This window comes from Megascapheus bottae, chromosome 5 (genome assembly GCF_031878675.1).
Source record: "Megascapheus bottae isolate mThoBot1 chromosome 5, mThoBot2.hap1, whole genome shotgun sequence".
NCBI classification, from domain to species: Eukaryota; Metazoa; Chordata; class Mammalia; order Rodentia; family Geomyidae; genus Megascapheus; species Megascapheus bottae.
Window position 1 is genome coordinate 42,271,292 of NC_143513.1, and position 9,880 is coordinate 42,281,171.

The following is a 9,880-nucleotide window of genomic DNA, read 5'->3' on the forward strand; positions in this document are numbered from 1 at the left end:
ATATTTCTACAGCTATGGCATTAGAGTACTGGGACAGAATAAAGTCTTCATTGCCTACCACTTTACTACAACTTGGGTAAGCTGGCACAGCTCACCCATCAGCATTTAAAAAAATAACTTACAAGTTGCTGTTTCATTTGGGAAATTCAAAAGATATTGCCTATTTTTCCCTGTTGCTTGTGGGCTTTTAGAGTTTTACAATTTATACTTGAGGAAATTATGTATGACTACTTGGTTTACCAAGCAGAAATCATGTATGATTACTTGGTTACATAATTTATGATGGACAAGATCTTTTTTTTTCTTTTTTGCCAGTCCCAGGGCTTGAACTCAGTGCCTGAGCACTGCCCTTGCACTTTTCTCAAGGCTAGTGCTCTGCTACTTGAGCCACAACACCACTTCCAGCTGTTAATTTTTTTTCTATGTATGTGGTACTGAGGAATTGAACCTGGGTCTTCGTGCATGCTAGGCAAGCACTCTACCACTAGGCCAAACTCCCAGCCCCTGGACAAGATCTTTTTGCAAAAACATCATGGGAAAGTTTTAACCCCTAAGAGCCTCATCCATATAATTGGGATAACAATATCCAGTGATTATTAACTTAAAAAATAGTCTTTTTTTTTCCCTTTTGGTCAGTCATGAGGCTTGAGCTCTTCAGCTCACAGCTAGAGCTCTACCACTTTGAGCCACAGCGCCACTTCCAAGAATATTCTTAATGCATCTACCATTATGTCTCGCACAGTATAGGTACTCACCAAGGGTTAGTTATTATTTTCACAATTAGCATTTTCTAGGGCTGAGGAGGTGGTTTCATGCACGGGACTTTGAGTTCCATCTCCAGGTCTATAGATGAGGCTAAGTGGGAAACTTTTCCATACAATATGACTAAATTTTTCAGTTTTCACTTGTTTCTATTATACTTGAAATTTTGTTGATTTTTGTTAGCATCTTTCATTGTATACAACCAATTTAGGAGAGTCTAGGAACTGGAGCTCAATGGCAGAACAGGACAATGCCCAGTCGTCAGCACCAGTTCTAGCTCCAAATGAGAAAATAATTGTACACGTTCTCTGCCAAAAGCTAGTTTGGGGCACTGTCCTTGAGCTTTTTCTAATCAAAGCTAGTGTTGTACCACTTTAAGCCACAGTACCACTTCTGGTTTTCTGGTGGTTAATTGGAGATAAAAGTTTCACAGATTTTCCTGCCTAGGTTGACTTCAAATCGCAGTCCTCAGATCTCAGCCTCCTCAGTAGCTAGAATTCCAGGTGAGAGTCACTGCTGCCCAGCCTAAAACACCCTTTCTTCAAAGATCAGGTAGCAGTTTTAAAAATGGGCCTTCCATTATCAAACTTCGCTCTGTCTTCTTCAGTAAGTATTTTTCTACCATTCAATATAACTTTAATAAAAGAATATTTTGCAAGACTTTTTCCTGCCTACCACCTTTCTTGGTTTTGTTGTATTACGTGAATGCCCAGCATTTGTTTCTCTGACTTAAATAGCAGGGATGAATTGAATTATTTCACCCTGGATTGCATGTTGTTATAAGGTGCTCTCTTGTATCACAAGGAATTTTCAGTGTGTTTACTGAACTCAGTTTATATTCAGGAATCAGATACTGGCCTCAACTAACCTCTTTGTGACCATTTATCTCCCTAAAGCCCATTTCTCTGTAGTGACCTCTAGTGTCTTCAGACTTGACCTTTTCTGACCACTGTGAAGTGCGCCTGCCCTACCCACTAACTTGCCTCCAGAATATGAGACCCGTTGAGCTTTACTGGGCCTTTTAGATGGTCTTTTGCTCTCCTCTCTGAGCCTCCCCATTAGCTAAGCAGCATGTTTCTTGATCTCTCATCACCATCTCCTTTTCCATCTCTCAGGTACGTACCACATCCCACTCACGGCAGACTACTCCTACTGTCACAAGAACCTGCAGGACAGATGGAGTTGGCTTGCTTGCTACACATTGTTGGTAGTTTGGTGGGGAGGGGGAAGGGAGGAGGAGAAATTACCAGCAGTTTGGTTGGGTGTAGGGGGTTGACTTTGAAGATCAAATCCATGGCCAGTGATTTTAACTATCTTCCCCCTCTTGCAAAGGCTGCCTCCAGGCCTTTGCAGAACACTTTTAATCACTCAGCTTTCCATTGCGGAACTCATAAAAAGAGAGGCACTGAAGGTGCTCCTTTCCTTCCTTTGGATGTTTTATATTCACTCTGTTAAGGGGCTATTTTAATTTTCCTCAATGACAATGATAATGATGGCAAAAATAAACATCACTTTTTTGTTTTGACACTTTATTTTTTTAACGATGGTATCTGAGGTTTGAACCCAGGGCCTCTTGCTAGGCAATTGCTCTACTATTTGAGCTATATCCCAGCCCCTAGTGATTTCACAGTTTTTTCAAATAAGGACTCACTTTTACTCCTAGATTGGTCTGACTTAGGGTCCTTCTACTTTTTGCTTCCTGCAGAGCTGGGATGATAAGCATGTTCCACGGGACCTAGGTTTTTTATTGGTTGAGATAAGGTCCTGTGAACTGGTTGCTTGGGCTGCGCTTGAATTGTGAGCCTCCCAAGTAGCTAGGATTGGGGGCATAAGCTACTGTGCCTGGTCATGGCTGGCTCTTTCATGTACCTCCTCCCATCTCCGCTGCATCACAAGTCTGAACTCTAGCCCTCCTGCTGCAGCCTGGGAGAGCCTCCTCTTCACACTAAGCACCATCACCAAGTTCTCTCCAGCACTTGGAGAGACTTTGAGTCACATTGCCCTCTTCTACCCTTGCTTGCTCTTCTAACAGAACCCTACAGCCTCATACAGTACATGTAATGACCAATCTGGGCCCAGCCTGAACCACTCACGCCTGGGGAGCCTTTCCTGAACTGGTTCGGGAAAGTCCTATGTGTGCTTCTTCAGAATAACCTACTTTAGTAACAACCTCAAAAATATTTTGCTAACTTGTTTTTCATCCACATAGGTTATCTTTTCTCCAGAAGATCTTGGAAAAAATTACTATAGTATCTGGGATCACAATTCCAGATTTTATATCCATATTAATGTATATTTTTTAAATGTTGTACCTCCATTTCTCTCTGGTTTCCTTAAGGTAGCAGCAATTTTTTTTTTTTGCCAGTCCTGGGCTTGAGCTCCAGGCCTGAGCACTGTCCTTGGGATTTCTCAAGGCTAGTGCTACTACCATTTGAGTCACAGCACCATTTCTAGCTTTTTTCTGTGTATGTGGTACTAAGGAATCAAACCTGGGTCTTTGTGCATGTTAGGCAAGCACCCTGCCACTAGGCCAAACTCCCAGCCCCGGTAGCAGCAATTTTTAAGGAACAAAAATCAATTCTCAGAGACATGTCCTCCTAACAAAATTGCAATTTGTGTGTGTGTGTGTGCGCGTACGTGCACACCATACATGTGGTACATGCTGGTGTTAGGGCTTGAAGTCAGGGCCTGAGTGCTGTCCCTGTTTTTTCATTCAAGGTTAGCCACAGTTCCACTTTGGAGAGAGGAGTTACCACTTTGAGTAGTTAACTGGAAGTAAGAGTTTTATAGACTTTCCTGCCTCTGCTGGCCTAGCTCTCTCCTGTGGAGCTAGGATTACAGGTATGAGCCTGTAGTCAGGTCAGGTCAGCTTAACTACTACTTTTATTTCACTTTCTATGGTGTATTCTTTTTTTTTTTTTCCAGTCCTGGAACTTGAACTCAGGGTTTGGGCACTGTCCGTGGACATTTTTTGCTCAAGGCTAGCACTCTGCCACTTGAGCCACAGATCCACTTCTGGCTTTTTCTTTGTATGTGGTACCGAGGAATCAAACCCAGAACTTCATGCATGCTAGGTGAGCACTCTATCACTTAGACCACATTCCAGCCCTGGTGTATTCTTTTTAATTTCTTGGCCCTTATGATATATACATAAACTATCACCCACATACACATACATTTATAAACCTGATGCTCTGTCCTAAGTCACAGGTTTGTCAATCTCAACTTTTACTTATTATCAAAAATAAAACTGGAGCTGAGTGTTGGTGGTTCACACCTATAATTCTAGCTACTCAAGAGGTTGAGATTTGAGGACTGTGGTTCCAAGCTAGTCTGGTTAGGAAAGTCTGTAAGACTTGTCCACAAAAAACCACCAGCTGTGGCTCAAAGTGGTCTAGTGCTAGCCTTGAGCAAAAATCGCTCAGTGACAGTGTGGGCAAGCTCTGCAGTTGGCTGGAGAAGGGGGAAGGGCAGAGAGAGGAGAAAAGAAAACAAGAGAAAGAAACAAAATCAAATCAAAATTGTGTCCTAGGGTAACTTCTAGGGACTGTTGTGGATAATCTCCCGGACCCACCCCTCCAAGCTCCACCCATTTCTTATTTACAGCCTAATATCTGTGACTGCCTGCCCAGCACTGCAGAGAGGCATCACATAGCCCTGACCTTTCCACTACTCAGCACTTGGCCAATGTTCTGCTCTTTCTGACTAGTCTGTCTTTTGTGCTGGTAAACAGCTAACTTAAATCACAACGCTTATAAGCCATGGGAGCAGAGCATGTGTTCTTAATGAGTAGTCCTTTGAAACCAGGAGGTAAGCAAATGTGCAGAGCATTTCCCAGACCCACCCCAGCTACAGGTGATGCCTCCCCATTTAAACAAGGCACCTCGTGGTAGATTCCCTCTCAATAGCCATTCTGGTTAAGGGGGTTCTGCAGGGAGACATCACTGCCAAGGCTGCACCGTGCTTGAAATCTGCTGAAAACACTTCTCTACACATGGATCTCAAAATATACCCAAGCCAGAGGTAAAGTAGCCTGATTTTGTAAATCAGTCCTTCCAGAATGGGTGGGTGTAGAGTAGTGTTCTGAGACTGTCCTTTGGAATAGAGTGAAGAGATGGGAGAACAATTGGAACAGTAGCTACAGTGAGCACTGGGCAGGGAGTCACAGTCAAAAAGCCAGGGAGGAACAAGAATCAAGGGCCCAGGTCCATGTTCTGGAAGCAGGGAGACCATGGTGGCAGCCAGGAGAGGCCACAGTGGTGATGAGAGTCAGAGTGGGAATGGAAGGACTCAGCCTGCTGCTGGTAGAGAGAAGGCAGAAGGGGCCCAGAAAGAGATGGGCAACAATTTTGCACAACAGGGTGTGAGTGTCCTATGTCCCCGTCACTTTTAAAGCTCAGCAAAGTAGCTACTAAAAGCTATGTTACCTACGTACACAAACTATTTTGTTGTGAGAAAAACATGGGCTACCATTTAAAACATGAAAAACCCTTCTTTTGTCTGCCATTCACTCACAATTTCTTGAAGACAACTAGTATCTCACCCAACTTCCAAGACAAAAGCCAGAGCCATTTCCTGCAGAGGGGATAAGCTGACTTCAAATACTTGCTCTGCTTTTGCTTAACTATGTTTGCTATGAGCCATTGATTCCAGGCTTAGTTTTTCGAATGGCAAAGGAAATTATCTTCCTTGTAGAGCTGTTGTCAAGGTAAATTAAGGTGTGGAAAGAGAAACGGTGCAGCCTTAACTTTTCTAGGAAACAGCTTCAGGCTGAGTTGAATATCAACTGTGCAGATTCAATCCTGAAGCCATTACCTACATGACAAAATAGTCTGGGACCTCTTGGGAAATATTAGTGCTGTCATCTATTCTAGGACATCATATTTGCTCTGAGCTCATCTCCAAAGGGTAATTGTTTTCCATTCTCTAGTTTGCCATAATTTAAAAAATCTACCTGCCTATGTTTGTTTTTCTTTTTTTTTTTTTTTTACCATGGCATTCAAGGTCTTTTATATTTTGATTCTGCCCAAGCTTCTTGAGTCCCTCTTTATAGTTCCAGTAGTACGTTCCTCTCAAGCTACACATGCCTTGTTTTCTTTATCTGTGACCTACACCTGCTAAATTGAGAACCAACCTTAAAAATAAATACTCAGCTGTTAGTCAGGAGCATGGCCTAGTGGTAGAGTGCTTGCCTAGCATGCACAAAGCCATGGGTTCTATTTCTTGATACCACATACACAGAAAAAGCTGGAAGTGGTGCTGTGGCTCAAGTTGTAGAGCACTAGCCTTGAGAAAGCCTAAGGACAGAGCTTAGGCCCTGAGTTCAGGGCCAGGACTGGCAAAAAAAAAACCCAAAAAACAAACAAAAAACAATTCAGCTGTTCATGATCACTGGTTGATTTCTTCTTTTCTTTGATCAGCATATTTTCTGTTTAAAAACTTGGTTGTACAAGATAAGGAGATGCTGTAAAGCTTTCCAAACTCCTCAGATAGTCCATCATTTTCTTGTAAGTGCCTTGGACATATTTTTATTCCATATCATGATGTACTGTCAATATTGTTTCTCTTCCCTATAAGACTGAATTTCAGCTGGGCACAATAGTATGTGCTTATATTCTCAACTGTTCAAAAAGCAGAGGCTGGAAGATTGATAGTTTATGACCAACCCTGGGAAATTTGGTAAGATCTTATCTTGGAAAAAAAATGCTGGAGTCACAGTTCAAGTGATAAGGTACTTAAGTATGAGGCCCTGGCTCTGATTTCCCATACCAAAAAAAAAAAAAAGCTGGGCTCAGTGGCTCATGCTTGTAATCCTAGCTACTGAGGAGGCTGAGATCTGAGGATCACGGTTCAAAGCCAGCCCTGGCACTAAAGAATGTGAGACTCTTCTCTCCAATTAACCACTAGAAAATGGGAAGTGGGGCTGTGGCTCAAGGGGTAGGGTGGTAGTCTTGAGCTAAAGAGGTCAGGGACAGCACCTAGGCCCAGAGTTCAAGCCCCATGACTTCCCCTCCTCCATGAAAAAGTAGAAATGGCAAGAATGCATTTTCCAAGGGCAAAGTATGCATGGTCAGTCTGCAAGAATTTTTGCTAAAATAAACTACAAACAAAAACATCCGATAGAATTCAATGCCAAAAAGTATTTACACAAATGCCCCAAATAATTAATATGGATAATAAGTCGAAGGAAGAGTTGAGAAGAGTTTTGTGAAGAGGCTGCGGGTCTTGAGGTGGATCTTAAAGCTTTTAATGGGAATGAGCAAAGGATTTTAAAGTCAATCGGAAGATCCCAAATGGCTTTGTTGGCCAAAGGGAAAAACCATTAAACTGTTGAGATGCACCAGACTGACAATTTTTAGACACAGGCAGTGCTCAATGCAGAACAAAGAGAATCCCTGGCCCTTTCTATTCGGCTAGGCAATTTTCTTTCTTTTCCCTTTTAAAAAATTTTATTGTTGGGATAATGTATAGAGGGGTTTCAGTTTCAGGTAGTAGGTAAATGATTTCTCGCACATTGATACCCCTTGTCATGTTTTTGTCCCCGTTTCCTCTCTCCCACCCCTCCCAATCATCTTGTTTTCCTCTTCCCTATTTCAAATAAACAAATAACCATATATACAATATACCAGATAACAATGTCAGATACAGTAACAACATGAGATTAACCATAAGGACAAAAAAGGAAGAGAAATAACATAGTACATTAAGAACAACAATTACACAAGATAAACCTCTTAATTAACACTTTCACTTTTCCTTTGGTCTTTGCCTGGGAAGCATGCAGAAAAAGCAAGCATTGTTATAGTCGATTTACAAGTGAGGAAATTGAGAATGGAGAACTGAAATTAGTTTTCTAACTTCAGATAGCAAGTAGCAGAGCCAGAATCTGTACACAACTCAGCCTACTTCATACTTTTCTCTGCTAGGTTAATCGGGGGTCCTCTTAATTCCTACCCTCCAAGAACAACAAGACAGGATAACAGCTCCAGGAGGGGCCCACTTTGTGCCCCTTGCGCACACAGCCTCTTCGCATCCTTCCTCTCAAAATCATGTACACAGTTGAGCCCAAATAGCCTTGAGCTCATTTTCTAGAAGTTACTGGGCTTATTATTTCCTTTGCTCTCCCATCAACACAGTGAAAGGAAGCCTTCGTCTTCACGTGGAGAACCAAACACCTTCCTAGTGAAGAACTATATCCTGCTACTGTGTATTCATTCATGAGCTAGAATTGTGGTATATCTGCACAGTCCCAGCACGCAGGAGGTAGAGGTGGGAGGATTATGAGTTCAAAACCAGCATGAGTTAATGAGGCAAAGATAAAAGCTCCTAGGAAAAGAAACATCTATTTTTTTTTTTTTTTTGCCAGTCCTGGGCTTGAGCTCCTGAGCACTGTCCTTGGACTTTCTCAAGGCTAGAGCTCTACCACTTGAGCCTCAGCACCATTTCTGGCTTTTTTTTCTATGTATATGGTACCGAGGAATTGAACCCGGGTCTTCGTGCATGCTAGGCAAGCACTTTAACCACTAGGCCAAACTCCCGGCCCCCTATTCTCATTTTTAAAGTGTTTGGTTTCTTAGTTAAATACAAACTATCTAGTAGGGATTTGTACATCCATTTGTTTATGCATCATGAATTCATCTATCCAGAGAGGAGACAAAATATGTGTTGATTCACTAGAAGCTGCTTGTTTTTGCAATCAAGAGTTACTTCTGAATTTCTTAGAGGAATAATTCTTTATGTGTTAAGCTTCCACTACACTACTTCTCTAAATGACATTTATTTTGAGAGGATTATTTACTCGAGTGTTTTTTAAAAATTACTTCTCACTAGCACATCTGAAGAATATTGTAATAAACCTTGTTTGATATTTTAAAAAATCAAATAGACTTTATCTTGCCAGCACTTGTAATCCACAGAACAAGTACTCAGCATGGCATTGCAGACTCGGGGCCTGGGACACTCCACAACTGTCCTGTGACAACATTTTCTTCCATCTCATCTTGATATTTTGTCCTCGAGTTCTCCTTCCACCTTTCCTTCCTTTAGTCTTGGACTTTGTGGCATGTCTAGTAGATAAATCCTTTACATGGGGACCAGATGGCCTTTCAATCAGATGATTTCATCCTCTGGGAGAAACTTTGCCTAGAAAGCTTGCTTGGGTGTGCTAACCTTCAAAGCAGGTGATTGATTCACGGAGTCAGAGTTGGGTAGAGAAAGGACTTATCAGAATAATTAAAGGTAGCAGCCACTACTGTCCCTGAGAGGGCTATTTGAGCCTTCATAAGCACATAACCATTTACTTAGCAACTTGAGGCAACTCTGATATTTACTGTACACTGAGAGTGGTTCCAGACATAAGTTTTTAGCCTGCCAGTAGAATCATCCAAAATATGCTCATGGGTTAATTCAAGAATTACAGCAGCAGTTTCTAAACTGATTTTACTAAGAAAAAAATACCATTTTGAATAAATAGAAAATCAGGTTGAGTAAAAGGATGGTAAGTTTAGTTCCTACCTGAAACACACTCAGGAGCTTCAGCGATAGTGAAGTAGGGGTGAGGCTGGCCGCCTGGTTCTAATACAGGGTCCATCTACTTGGGAGTACGAGCTCTGCATGCATCCATATGCAAAAGGATGTCTATATATAGGTTATGTAAGGTGGTGGGCAAATTACCTTTCTGTCAGCTTTAATAATTAACTTTCATTAACTTTTACAACAATGGAAAGACTCCAATGTGGTCTTGACCTTTGAGACTATGATCAGGAGAAGTGATGATGATGAAAACAGCTCCTGAAGTTCCTTATGAGATTAAACCACACACTTCTCCTGGGGGTGGGGGCAGGGGGAGAGGATTTCATTGGTTTGCAGAGTTTTATACAACAGATGTGTGGGTTTCTTTTTTTTTTTTTTGCCAGTCCTGGGCTTGAGCTCAGGGCCTGAGCACTGTCCTTGGACTTTCTCAAGGCTAGAGCTCTACCATTGAGCCTCAGCACCACTTCCAGCTTTTTCCTATGCATGTGGTACCGAGGAATCGAACCTGGGTCTTCGTGCATGCTAGGCAAGCACTCTACCACTAGGCAAATTCCCAGCCCTTTTGCTTTGTTTTTTACAAAATACC

General features: G+C 42.0%; 1 protein-coding gene across 1 annotated transcript in view; it reads right to left on the reverse strand.

Annotated features, from left to right (window-relative positions):
• Nucleotides 1-9,353, reverse strand: part of Slc26a3 (solute carrier family 26 member 3) — a 41,616-nt gene extending 32,263 nt beyond the window's left edge. Inside the window, exon 1 of the mRNA XM_090332331.1 lies at nucleotides 9,277-9,353. The gene's annotated coding sequence lies outside the window, so the exon portion shown is untranslated. The remainder of the gene's footprint in view (nucleotides 1-9,276) is intronic.
• Between the last annotated feature and the right edge of the window lie 527 nt (nucleotides 9,354-9,880).